Source organism: Tachypleus tridentatus, chromosome 13 (assembly GCF_004210375.1).
Source record: "Tachypleus tridentatus isolate NWPU-2018 chromosome 13, ASM421037v1, whole genome shotgun sequence".
Lineage (NCBI taxonomy): Eukaryota > Metazoa > Arthropoda > Merostomata > Xiphosura > Limulidae > Tachypleus > Tachypleus tridentatus.
The window spans coordinates 57,504,389-57,518,116 of record NC_134837.1 but is presented as its reverse complement, the minus strand read 5'-3'; the positions used below and the strand labels follow the sequence as shown (position 1 = coordinate 57,518,116).

The 13,728-nt window shown below is 30.0% G+C and overlaps 1 long non-coding RNA gene across 5 annotated transcripts; it reads left to right on the top strand.

The window, feature by feature from the left end:
- The first annotated feature begins 5,611 nt into the window (after positions 1-5,611).
- On the top strand, positions 5,612-12,327 carry LOC143238324 (uncharacterized). Of its 5 annotated transcripts, none has more exons than XR_013020526.1 (2): positions 5,612-5,998; positions 9,822-12,327. It is a non-coding gene; the product is annotated as an uncharacterized LOC143238324 (long non-coding RNA). The 5 variants fall into 5 exon arrangements; XR_013020524.1 differs by lacking the exon at positions 5,612-5,998 and adding an exon at positions 6,364-6,541; XR_013020523.1 differs by lacking the exon at positions 5,612-5,998 and adding an exon at positions 6,364-6,570.
- Positions 12,328-13,728: the final 1,401 nt, after the last annotated feature.

The window sequence follows — 13,728 nt, the reverse complement described above, 5'->3', positions numbered from 1 at the left end:
TCAAAAATACATGTGAAGTATAAAAGTGTTAACATCTACATTTCAGCAAACAAGATTCAGATATGTAATTGGTTGCTGAAATACATAGACCTTCAAGTTTTATTCACTAAGAATGAAAAGTTTAATAAGAATTTTTCTTTACAGAATCTTGCTATTGAGATACTGAAGACCTTTGATCAAACATCTGAAACAACCTATTAAATGGCTCCAAAAAAAAAATGAAAGAAAAAAAAAGAGTTATTCTATATAAAAGAAAAAGTCTGTACCAAATCAATTTTGAATTACAAGTCTACCATCAAATTTCAAAAGGAAACATTTTGAGTAGATTCTTCTGAATAGCATTTAAAATTACTTAAAAAGATCACTGAATCAGAAAAATGATTGTTGTCTGTTTTTGTATTTACATTAAGAATGTTAATTTTAATTTTCAAAATGGCCACCATATTTTCAAATGTAAAGTTGTGTTTTGTTTCATACATATGTCTTCATATGATTTAATATTTTTTTTATATAGAATAAAAGAAATATTATGTTTTTTACATGATAATAAATAATTGTATCTCCTATGATACTCTGTTTTATCATGAACTGTCATCATTTCATGACAGACCTGTTTGCATTCATGTAAGCATAGTGGTTGTTTTCTTATAGCAAAGCCACATAGGGCTATCTGCTGAGCCCACCGAGGGGAATCGAATCCCTGATTTTAGCATTGTAAATCCATAGACATACTGCTGTAGGCATAGAAACAAGCTTCTTTCCTTTTCAAATGTGTCCAGTTGTATGACAGCCAGCCAGAGTATGCCAATTAATGCCTTTTTCACCATGTTTTTCAAAGATCTAGTTCCAGTCTGATGATATATATGATGATGCTGATTTGTTTCAGTGATTAAGAGAGTACTGACACCAAGCAACGTTCTGTACAGGAACAACAACATAGCATCAATGTGACGTAAATAACGGTGAATTTGGAGATTTTTACTTGCAGCTTCAAACAGCATGGAAGGTCATAAGATTATCAGCTTCTTCCTGGTTGTTGATCTCAGCTCTCCCTTGATATTCATTGTTCTGATCAACAAAACCATAGTATACCCTAGGATACATTGAAAAGGCATCATTTCTGCTATGTCTAGTTAGTAAAACTTTTGCTTAGCAACTTTGTATTTCATTTTGTATGTGACTGGATCTAGTCTATAAATTGCACTGACATACACACACACACATATTAATCCTAATGTGTTATTTCCATACAAATGGTTTGAAATAGCTGAAAATGACAGCCATTTTTAAATTCAAAATAAATGCCCTAAACGTTAATAGAAAACCTGGCAATAATTACGTTTAGTATCGATGTCCAATTTATATAATTTTTAGAAAGAGTTGGCAAGAATCTAGCAAAAATGTATCTGGGAATTTATATTTATAAAAATTTTGTTTGATACGAAAATGATTTGATATGGTTTACAGTTACAATAAAGTAATTTTGGATATAATCTGTTTGGTCCAACCTGAATGTGAATTAAGCAATAGTAAAAATTTATTCTGTGATATGGATTAGGTAATGATTAGCCGAAATGTTTTCAGTTTTATTCTCAGAAATAAATTAAGAAACATCTGATTAATTTTTTCATAATTTTAATACGTTTCACAAATAATATAAGTTTCTTAACAGAACATGAAGACAGCTTCAGTTCCTTTACTTTTTTTTGTTTATGACTCTTATTAGACTTAGACTTGTTCCAATGGTTTGTATTACAGAACTAGAATAATCTCTTCATGTATTTTCTTTTCCATTCTTTAATACAATTTGTACAAAACATAAAGCTGGTTAACAGACACAAGTAATTAATTCATAACTTTGAGAAAATCAGGAACTCTGTAGTCATGGCTGTTCTAAATTAAATATTTCGAGCCAATGTGTATATTTAAAACTAACAGTAATATATTGTACTTTAATAAATACACTTTAGATTTTCTGGAGTAATATATGTAAACAATTACTGTAACCTTAAGATACAATGTCTGCACATAGAGTTACTTACGAATTATAGCATCAACTGTTGGTTCAAATAAATGTATTATTCTTTCTTCTGGGCAGCCAGTCTCTTTTATCAAGCCACCTTTAACAGAACAAGACTGTGATGCTTGATCTGTGAGCATATATTGCATCAACAGCCTAACCATAGATGAGCCACATCTAGCATTTCTCCTGCTGTTAAAAAATGGTCATTAGAATAGAAACACTAAACCAAGCTGTCATTTCTTGATATCAAGAAACCCACTTGAAATAAAAATTGATTGCAGAACAGCTGGTATGGATATTAACACTTTTATTGATAAGCAGAGAACAAAGTTTCAACCTTCCTAGGTTAACAAAACCTGAACCTGAAGATGACCTAGGATGGTCAAAATGTTGTTCTCTGCTTATCAATAAAAGTGTTAATACCCATAGAAGCTGTTATTTCTGCCTAAAAAGGTTATTACAGGAATTTTAAAAACAAGTATAACACTTTTTTTTCACTCAAAGCTCTCCATTATATAGATAAGTTTATGTCCAAATGTTACAATAAAAATAATAACCATAGTTTGGTGACAATGAGAAAAGCAAATCCACTGAATAAAAACAAAGGTGTTTTCTGTTATAATGTTATATACAGAGAAGCTGACCTTTACACACATGCAGTTCTATCCAGTATTTTACTGTTCACCCACAATATCAGGTTTATAATAATGTTATCACAGAATTTGTGGAAGCAACTGGTCCATCATAATAATTATGAAAGATTGCAGTATTCTTTTTAAGCTTTTGTCAGTTTAATTCTTATAACTTTGGCGCACTTTGCAAGCAGTCCAGAATGTTAATTCACTAATATGATATAAATTATTTTATTAATGTCACTTAAGTACTAAATTCCATATACACATATGTGTAATTAAGTTATAAAATGCATTGCAGTAAAAACTGAACAAGTGGAGAATTTCAGTTATTTCACGTTACCTTATTCTGTACATATTTACATTATTGTACTATATAAATAAATTTCAGAATTAACCAAAAGTACACAGTAAAGCATATCCATACACAAACAGAAGTTATACATGAACAAACAAAACCAGTATCAAAGTTGTACACAAATACACTCACTTTACTATTGTTATCATCATATCAAGATAAATAATTTTTCAATTTTATACTATTTACTTGTGGAGACATTATTACATCCTGGGTGACCCCACAGTACTAAGTAAAAGCTAACAATGATAACTGTTCATTCTGTATAGGTGTACAGAATACTGTATTTCACAGTCTTCATATCCTGTCACCATTTTTTAAAAGCTTCTTCATAGTTTCTAAATTATATTAAAAATCTGCAGAACAAACTTTTTTATGTGCTTTTAACTGATCTACAAGAACAGATATTATCATAAAGGTACATGAATAAGTTATTTATGTTTATAAATCTAAAACATATTTCCATATATTGCTTATAATTGCTTATATATTGCTGTATAATGAACAGCATGAAACTTTTAACAGCTTTTTTCACAAATCACTAACAAGAAATTGCTAAAGTAATATTAAAAGTGGCCCGACATGGTCAGGTGGTTTAAGGCGTGCGACTCGTAATCTGAGGGTCGCGGGTTCACAACTCCGTTGTACCAAAGATGCTCGCCTTTTCAGCCGTGGGGGCGTTATAATGTGACGGTCAATCCCACTATTTATTGGTAAAAGAGTAGCCCAAGAGTTGGAGGTGGGTGGCGATGACGAGCTGCTTTCCCTCTAGTCTTATACTGTTAAATTAGGGACGGGTAGCGCAGATAGCCCTCGAGTAGCTTTGCGCGAAATTCTAAAACAAAGCAAACAAACTATTAAAAGCTTATAACTTCAATATATTATATAAAGCCAAAACGTAATTGCTACAATTGTAATGGCATTTCAATTTTCTTTATGAAAAATGCTCCAGTTTTTTTTTATCAATTTTACCAAACTATTCTTCATTTTGGGCATATTCACATCTTACAGATTTTCTAATTTAACGAACTTAATTTAACATAACAGAAATTCACAGTGAAAATTACCAATCCTCACTCTGTACCATATTATCAATTACATATCACTATTACAGTCATTAGATGGTTGGAAATTACAGAAAAAAGTATTTTTCCTTCTCAGAAACATATCAGATAACAAATTTAACATTCTTAAGTTTAACACAACGAGTATTGCATACAACAAGTATAAATTCCATGCTAAGAATTAATTTACCTAAAGAATATTATACTTAAAAACGTATGAAAAGAAATGCAATTATTTAATAATAAGAATGAAGATGGTTAACAAAACACATATATTTAATTGGCAAGGTTCGAAAATCATTTTTCTTATTCAGCGAAATCTCTGAAGGTAAAGTTTTTAATGGCACTGTACTTGTAATTAATAAATATCTTTGTAACACTGTTTTTCTTCACTAACAAAGTTAATAATTAATTCTCGAAAAGTGATAAAAAGAACATAGAATTCTCATGTCTTATCAAAAGTAAAAATTATGATAAACAACTCTTAAGATCATAGGTAACGATTTCATAATAGGTATTTCAATTTCATTACTAGTTTTCTGTTTAATAAATGTCACAAATAACAAAGATAAAATATTCCACAAAATATAACTTCGAAATAACGCAAATATTAATCAATAATTACTATAATTATAATGACCTTTCTTGATTAAAATAATTTCTAGTTTTTGAAATTATTCAAAAATATTTTTTTCCAGTAAACATAGAAAACATTTTATTCGTTTTCTTCCCATTTGTAGCCTCCCGCTAGTACAGCGGTAAATCTATGGATTTACAATGCTAAATTCAGGGGCTTGATTCCTCTCGAAAAGCTCAGTAGATGGTTTGGTGTGGCTTTGCTAAAAGAAAACAAACTCACACACTCGAACATGTATGCTATAGCTTTCATAATTTAACATAAGCACGAAAATTCACGAACAAATAGAATAAATTTTCACTTTATACTGACTTGTGTTTGACAAGTTAACAAGAGTAGTAGAATTGTTTTTGCTTATATTTGTTACAGATTACATACTTGGTACTTATTTAATAAAAGTAATATAAATAAAACAAAACATTTTTAAAAAATAATATGTAGGTAAATTATATCTTCAACTTCTTTTTTTTTTTTTAAATTGCATGCCGTCTTGTGTGGATAATAATGACTTGCATATATGACGAAGAGAGACCTAAACACCTCTTCCCGTTAAATCTATACATTAGATCATTAAGACAAAATCATTTAAAATAATAATAGTAGTATTAGAATAGAGATAAAATATATCTCTATTTATACCCAAGAGGGTCAGGTACACTCGACCTTCCATGACTTTGTTGGAGTGGCCAGATTAATATATATTTCGATTTAAATACAGAATGGCTGGAGTAATATCAGAAACTTAGGTCCTTTTCAGGGCAATGTCCATTTATATTGTTCTTTGATTTTTTATCATTATTATTATTTTATTTAAATTAATAAGTATAGAACGTAGATGGCCTGTTTTATTTTATCTCTTTTGTTTGTTTGGGAATTTCGCACAAAGCTACTCGAGGACTATCTGTGCTAGCCTTCCCTAATTTAGCAGTGTAAGACTAGAGGGAAGGCAGCTAGTCATCACTACCCACCGCCAACTCTTGGGCTACTCTTTTACCAACGAATAGTGGGATTGACCGTTTATTATAACGCCTTCACGGCTGAAAGGATGAACATGTTTGGCGCGACGGGGATACGAACCCGTGACCCTCAGATTACGAGTCGCACGCCTTAACACGTTTGGCCATGCCGGAAGAAAAATGGTGGGATTGATCGTAACATTATAACGCCCCCACGGCTGTAAGGTCGAGCATGTTTGGTGCGACCTGGATTCGAACTCGTGACCCTAGGGTTACGAGTCGAACGCCTAAACCCACCAGACCATGCCGGGCTCCGCGATAGACGAAGGTAATGCATTTCCGAATTCGCAAATAGTTTTCTCTATAATATAAATAAAACAAAACAGAAAAAAATATTTTTCTTGCAATTGTTTGGAATCTGAATAACCGCTCTACGCATTCTATTTGCAATGATATTTAAATACTGTATTAATAATTTTATTGAAACTTGATTTTAACACTATTGAATTATTTTGTATTTATTTCAAATAGATTTAAATATTCAATGTATTTTTAAAAAGTATAACTACTCAATCCTAATTCTAACTTATAACTTTTTCGTTATTATATATATAAACAAAATTATAAATATTTCTGTAATAACTTGTTAATAAAGCGAGTTTTATTTATTATTAGGTTTAATTTGCAACGTCATCTATTTTGAAGAAATAAATTTTGAAACTGTATTACATTCGAAGGAATTGGTCAAGCTTATTGTGAAGATAACTGACTTGATTTCAAAATTTGTATTTTATTTTATATGGATTTATAAATTTCTTGTATTAAAAGCATATATCTTTGTGGAATTCCATGTTAAACAGCTTCTTTAAATGTAAGGATTGGGCTCTACTTTATAATTAGGTTTGTAGCCCAATTTTTAGCATCATGTCTTCATGGGCCGTATTGGGCAAACTTTTCACTACCAGTTATAGAATTTTGTACATTGATATTTTTCCTTAAGTATAATTGGAAGTTAACAAGAGTAGTAGAACTGTTTTTGCTTATATTTGTTACAGATTATATACTTGGTACTTATTTAATAAAAGTAGAGTTAAATAATTTAATAACGGCTCCATCAGTATACCTAAAAGTAATTGAGTACAAACTTTTAGAACAACTGTAGGTAATAACTCAAACGTGTCATTTTAAAATTTACTTGTACTTATATTATTCTCATGACTTAATTATGTTCCTATTGTGTTTCAAATTTTTTGTTGTTGTTTCTTGTTAAATTTGGTATGGTGGAATTTATATCTGTATTAAAGTATTTACAGAAAACGTTTTAGGCAAAAAATTAAAATAAAAACAAATACAGCAATTTTGTAGACTTCTTTTTTCAGAGCCACATCTGCACACTGTACATTTTTTTTACATGAAACATAAATTTGTGTTAAATATGAAATGATATCATTTCTTCATATCTTTATGGCTGATTTCATTTAGAATCAAACTAAGCTTATGAACAGAGACTGTATGAACAAAATTAAAATAAATATTTATGTTTAAAGAAATTATAACTTTCTAAAGAGTTAGGACAATGCAGTGATTGTGTTTTGCTATTAAGTTCTTTATTATTTGACTTAAATTGTAGTGATAGATATTTTATTTGTATATATGTGTTAAACATTTATTTTTTTCACCAGAATTGAAACTGAAAAAAACAATTGTGATATACAGGCCTAATGCATTATTTAATTGGCCATAATCTCCACTATAATAGAGCAGTTTTGCTTGTTCTAAAAAACAGATATTTTATTAGTTGATTCAAAAGGTTCTTAAAGTTGCTGTGTACAGTATAAAACTTACTACCATATAATATTCATATGTATCTTTATTTTAAATATTAACAGTTTCATCCTTTCTTTTCTCTTCTATGTTTTTCATTTAGATACTGATAACAACATCTAAATAAAATGCAAAACAAATGAAGTTTGAAATGAATAAGAGATAAAGCAGTATTTCTAAACTGAAAATAATGTTAAAGATAAATTTATGGTAATCTTATCATTGTATTTTTTATCTAAATAGTAAGGGGTTACTTCTTTATGATAATTTTATCAGTTTATTACTTTTTAACATTAGTGAATATTTTCTTTTACATTTTATTTTGATATTCTGTTTTTTTTCTTAGTTTTAATTTTGGATACTTATGACAGCAAAGTCTAGGACAATTCAGATGGTCAAACAAATGTAATAACACAAATTAAATAGATGATAAATAAGAGAGAAAGAGACATTTTTCTGGGTTAAGTTTAATATTAAGGTGTTAAATTTTATCATTGTATTTGTAAGTATAACAATTATTTTTTATTAAGTATCAAGAGTTTAATTCTTTATAACTTTAATATCTCAAATTTCATTTGGACACATAATGGCAGCAACAACAAAAACCAACACATGTAATAAATACAAAGTAAGTAAAGTTTGAAATGAATAAATTAGAAAAAAAATCCATTTCTGAAGATTTGAAAAAAAGTTAAATCATCTTATGCTTGTCCAAATATCTTTCAATTATTTAACTTACCTTTGCTTTTACACATTGAATTATAATTAGGATAAGACAATGGTAGAAAAAATTGCATAACATGTTAAGTTTTTAATTTTATGAATATCTTTTGATAGTTTAGCTATTCGTGAATTTTAACTTAAAACCCCTCAGTGTTGATTCCTGTACGTGGTGAATGGACCTCCCAGGGAAGGTTCTGTTCTTCCAGTTTACCTCCTCTGAGATCTAAACATTCATCCACATGTTTGCTGTGCGTGATAACCTGTGAAGAGGAGGAGAGGATCCTGGTGGTTGAGGGGTCCAACCCTAACACACACCACTTTGGCCTTGAATTCCTGTAGACAGGCAGCCTTGGGGTGGGCCCCTTGGGCCAGTCAGCTTGTCCACTTGGGTTAGGGTCAATCAAGTTCCAGTGCTGGATGTTCTCAATAGGTGTTGTGAACATTGTGTCTGATGCTGGTGTTTGGATATAATGCTCATGAAACTCCGGCGTTGCTGCAGTGTCTTTGTTTGATATTGTAGTGCGTCCCCTTGTAGGGCTCCATGGTGGGTGAGGTCAATGGGCACCGAAATATTCCATTTTTTATTATGAATCCTCCAAATAAAAACAAGTAAAATAGTGAAAAAACAGTCCACATGTAAATGACCACGTCTTGAAGATTCTGAGCAGCAATCATCAACATTGTAACAACTGTTGTACCTCATTTTCTTATACTACATTCTTTTTCAAACAAACCTTTAGGGCAAATGTCTCCCTTTTTCATTCAGAAGGAACTAGAGGGACTTGCTGTCTCTTCAAAGTCAGTAAAGAAGCTTCGATGTGGTGACATATTGATGGAAACATCCACATCTCAACATCAACACAGTGAACTCCTCTGGTTGGGGATATACCTATTTAGGTTACATGTTATACTTATTTGAATTCATCACAAGGAGTTATTGTTGAGAGGGGATTTGAATAACATCCCCCAGTCAGAGATTCTCGCTGGTTTCTCCACTCAAGGAGCTACTGCAGTGAGATGTATCTCCACTCACAAAGATGAAATTACAATGCTGACCAATATCCTCATTCTGACATTTACAACACCACGTCCACCTGCCACCAACAAGGCAGGTTATCATAATTGCAAGATACGGCCATAAATTCCAAACCCTCTCTGATGTTTCCAGTGTCAGCAGTTCAGTCATGTCATCATGTCGTGGTTCCTTGATGTGTGCTCGTTGCAGTATCAAGAACCATGATGCTTGCGAGTGTGAAACGGATTCTCATTGCGACAGTTGCGATGGATCTCACCAATTCTACTTTTGTTCCTGCTCTAAATGGTTGGAAGAAAAAGAGGTGCAGCATTTCAAACCATTCATAACATTACTTGCAGAAGAGTATAGCTAATTAGAAAGTAAAAAATTGATCTCTAAGATTAATTTGTTATGCCTAAAAGACTTTCAAGTGTGAAGTCTACTAGGATACCTCTTGTTATTGGTTATTAAAGTTTACTTATCTGTAGCAAAAAAAGTAATATTTAAAGTAATAACCTTCATAAAATATTTGTTGGTATTATTGATCTTGTATTTAATGTACTTTCAACTATTCATTTTCTTTATTCAGGTCACATGGAGGTGACAAGTATTATCGAAGAATTTTGTTATGAGGAATGTATTTAGCCACTGAATGGGCAGAAACAGTACGAGAAAAATCTGTTAATTTTGAGAGGGAAGAAGATATGTAACTTTCTACTTACAAACAATAATACTGATCTTTTGTCTTAATTCTAACTTTTTTCATTAAAAATAAATTTTTAATAATAAAATTAAATAAATAACTAAAAAATTAAGTTAAATTTTAATAATAATAATTTTTTTTCAACATAAAGAGGTTTTCTAACATCACTCGAAGTTAGTGAACCTTGCAGATTTTTATTTGACAACTGTACTGTGCAGTCACTTGAATAAGCATGACTTTCATGCCTTTGTAGAATGTTTTTAAATAGCTGTTACATAAATTACTATATGTACCTCATGAATACATTTTATATAGAGAGTGAGACAAATGCTATCTATTTGTATTATATTTGATTCCTTAGGTAATGTTTTTATATGAACTGTTTCTTTTAACAAAGTTACCTACCATATGGTCCTTAGCCTAATTATTTTTGTGTGCATGAACACTACATACAAAATGTTCTGGTAAATGACTATATTAGATTGTGGTTTTTGTCATACAATAGTATAGAGTACAGATAATTAAATGACATGAGTCATGGTGCACTGATTGATAGTTCAGATATTTAACCAGTTTCATGTCAGTGGTTAACACACAGAGTGTTGCTTTCCCTTGGATATTGTAAATGGAGAACTTTTATAGATTTACCTGTTTCAGCATGGGTCTGTTTGACTGCTCACATAACGTCTTTGTCTTTACTCACACTTTTGATACTAATAACTTTTAATATAGTATACATATCTTCAAAACAATTGACAGACTTTCAGTAAATGTTATAAGTGTTTCACATTAAAAAAAATTATTTTTAGTGAAGTGTTTTTAATAAGGTAAAAAACTATTTTTCTGTGAATCTATTGAGTACTTTTGTCACTAATTTGTGTGAAAAGTGATTTACATATTAAGATTAAAAATAATAATCTAAAATTCCTAAATTATATTTGGTTTATCTTATATACAATTGTTTGTTTTTAATAAAACTTTATATTTTATCTGTTATTTTCTTTATACAATGTTGGTCAGTTTGACCTACTTCCTGACAACCAAAAGTTAGAAAACAAGAAAAATTGTGATGATTAAAGGAAATTGTTTACCTTCTAATATTATTATTGAATGGTCATGGAGAAGTTGTTTACATGTAATACTTTTGTGATGATTGTGTACAAAGATATCTGCTTCGTTAGCCCTCTTAAATCCTGTAGCTCAAGGTGTACATGTCACAATGTTTTACAGAGTTATGTTTAAATTTTAAATAAATGACTTTATTATCAATATACACAGATAAACTTGGTATAAAAATGTAGGTAGTAAACACAACTTTAATATTATACAAGTTTAAATTTCTTATTCTTAAAAAGAAATAATTATAAAATCCTAAATCTTCTCTGGTATTAGTATTGCAACATTTGATCTCTAAGTCTTTCCTCTTCTCTAATTTATTGAACACCCCTCCAAGAAATAAGAAATGTAATATAGAATTCTAATTATAATGTAGACAAAGTATAATTTTTATATCTCCCATTGTTATTTCCCTGCAATCCACAAACTAGATAATCAGACCCACCTATTACATTCCATCTTACACAAATGTCAATATTTGTCTAGTTTTAGTCTATCAAATGTCATCATTTTGTTGTTTTCTTTACACAGCATTGTTTATTTTGTCACTTGAAATTACATTGTAGAGCTCAGTTGAATTACTTCAAGGATATTATTACATAGTTAGAAAGCCAGAAAATTATGATATTTATAGGACAGTGTTTTCTGTGTGTTATTATTTGCATTATTTATTGTATAAATACCATTAATATATAAGAAATAAACTTAGGTTTTATGACAAATACAATAAAAAATGAAGAAAAGAACAAGGTGTGTACTTTATTCCATGTTATTAGTGTTTTATTTATTTATTATTATAACAGTAAGTAAAATGTAAAAATAGAAACTTATGCGGAAAAGTGAAGAATAAAAGAGATTCTTAATAGAGTATGTTTGTGAAAAGCTCATGGAATATATAATCTAATACTTTAATGTTTATTGTATATTTGTTCAGGGATTTACAACTTGTGTGGTATAATTATTAGTTACACATCATTCAAGGTTCAATAAACAATAACATTAAGTATCTCTGTACTGTTACAAGCTATAAGGTATTTAAAATAAAACAGTTCTAGTACCTTGTTACAACTTTATATCATTCTAGAAAGAAAAAGGGTAATTTAGACATATTTCGTAACTTTGTATGATGGTGACAAGGTCATATAGGCCCACCAACCCAGTATATGTTATGGTAGGTAAAAACATTACAAAGTTTTTGTGAAAAGAAAAAAAATGTCACATGTATTTAGAAAATTTTAGTGATTATGCAAATAAAGTTTCAAAAGTTTTAGATAAAGTAAAGTATTTTTATTTTGACGTGAAAGTCACTTTACATTTGCACCATTCACCCACCATCTTACTCCTTATATGTATGGACAAAGTTTCAGTGAAAATCTTCAACTGAAAATTTTAATTGTTTTTGTTTACAAAATACTTGTAATGTTTACTGTATACCAAGTTTTGTGAAATCACATTAGATACTATCATTGTTATGGTGCGTATACATTCATAGTTATATGGTGGTTACAAGCTTGTACTAAATACACAAAACCAGTTATGGAAGTGTTAATTTCAGTGTGTGCTTTATAACTTCTGTATCATTATTCTTCTTTAAGCCTGTAAAATATGGCAACAAACTTTGATTATAAGAGATATTATTGTAGTACTTCTACTTCTAATAAAACAGAAACAATACATTTAAAATTTCTGTTGTTCTACAGAGAAATTTTGAAAGAGATAAATGAATGGGAGTAGTGGTTCTATCGTGGCTTAAAGTGCATATATCTTTGTAGTTTTAGCTGTTTTATTTTTTCTTATGAATTTCAATTGAGGTTTCTTATTTTTCACAGAATGTTTTTTTATTCATATACAGCTATCATCAGAATTACCATACCTTTCTGAATATTTAAAATACATTGATTTCACAATTAAAGGAAGAGACCCAATAAAAATCCATTGTATTTATAAATGACCACTAGATGGAAGCTGTCTTGTTCCAGGTAAATGGAAAAAATTATACCAAATAATTAGTGAGCTTCTTTTTAAGTTAGATCTGTAAATAAATGATTTGTACAAATATAATGTACAAGAGACACAAAAAAGTGGTGGCAAAAAAAAATTAAAAACTAATTCTGAGGGAAGTTTTAATGTAGTTGTTTTATTAAGTAAAACTTCTAATTCACTATTTAATAATATTTCTTCCATACAATAATGTGTCTGTGTGTATAGCATTGAAGTTTGTTTGTTTTGGAATTTCGCACAAAGCCACTCGAGGGCTATCTGTTCTAGCCGTCCCTAATTTAGCAGTGTAAGACTAGAGGGAAGGCAGCTAGTCATCACCACCCACCGCCAACTCTTGGGCTACTCATTTACCAACGAATAGTGGGATTGGCCGTCACCTATAACGCCCCTACGGTTGAAAGGGCGAGCATGTTTGATGTGACGTGGGGTGAAATAAGAAGATTAATAGTACCATAAAGTGATTAATTGCATTTGAATAAACTATATCATCAAATCAACTATTTCCCTCATAATCATTTATACTAGGCTTCTACGGATAATATGTAAAAGTCATTAGGTATACGAATGAACATACAGTTAGCTAATTTGCACGATATCCAAGTTACTGAAAAATATATCTTTATACGTTATGGGCTACTCATTTACCAACGAATAGTGGGATTGACCATATAATTAT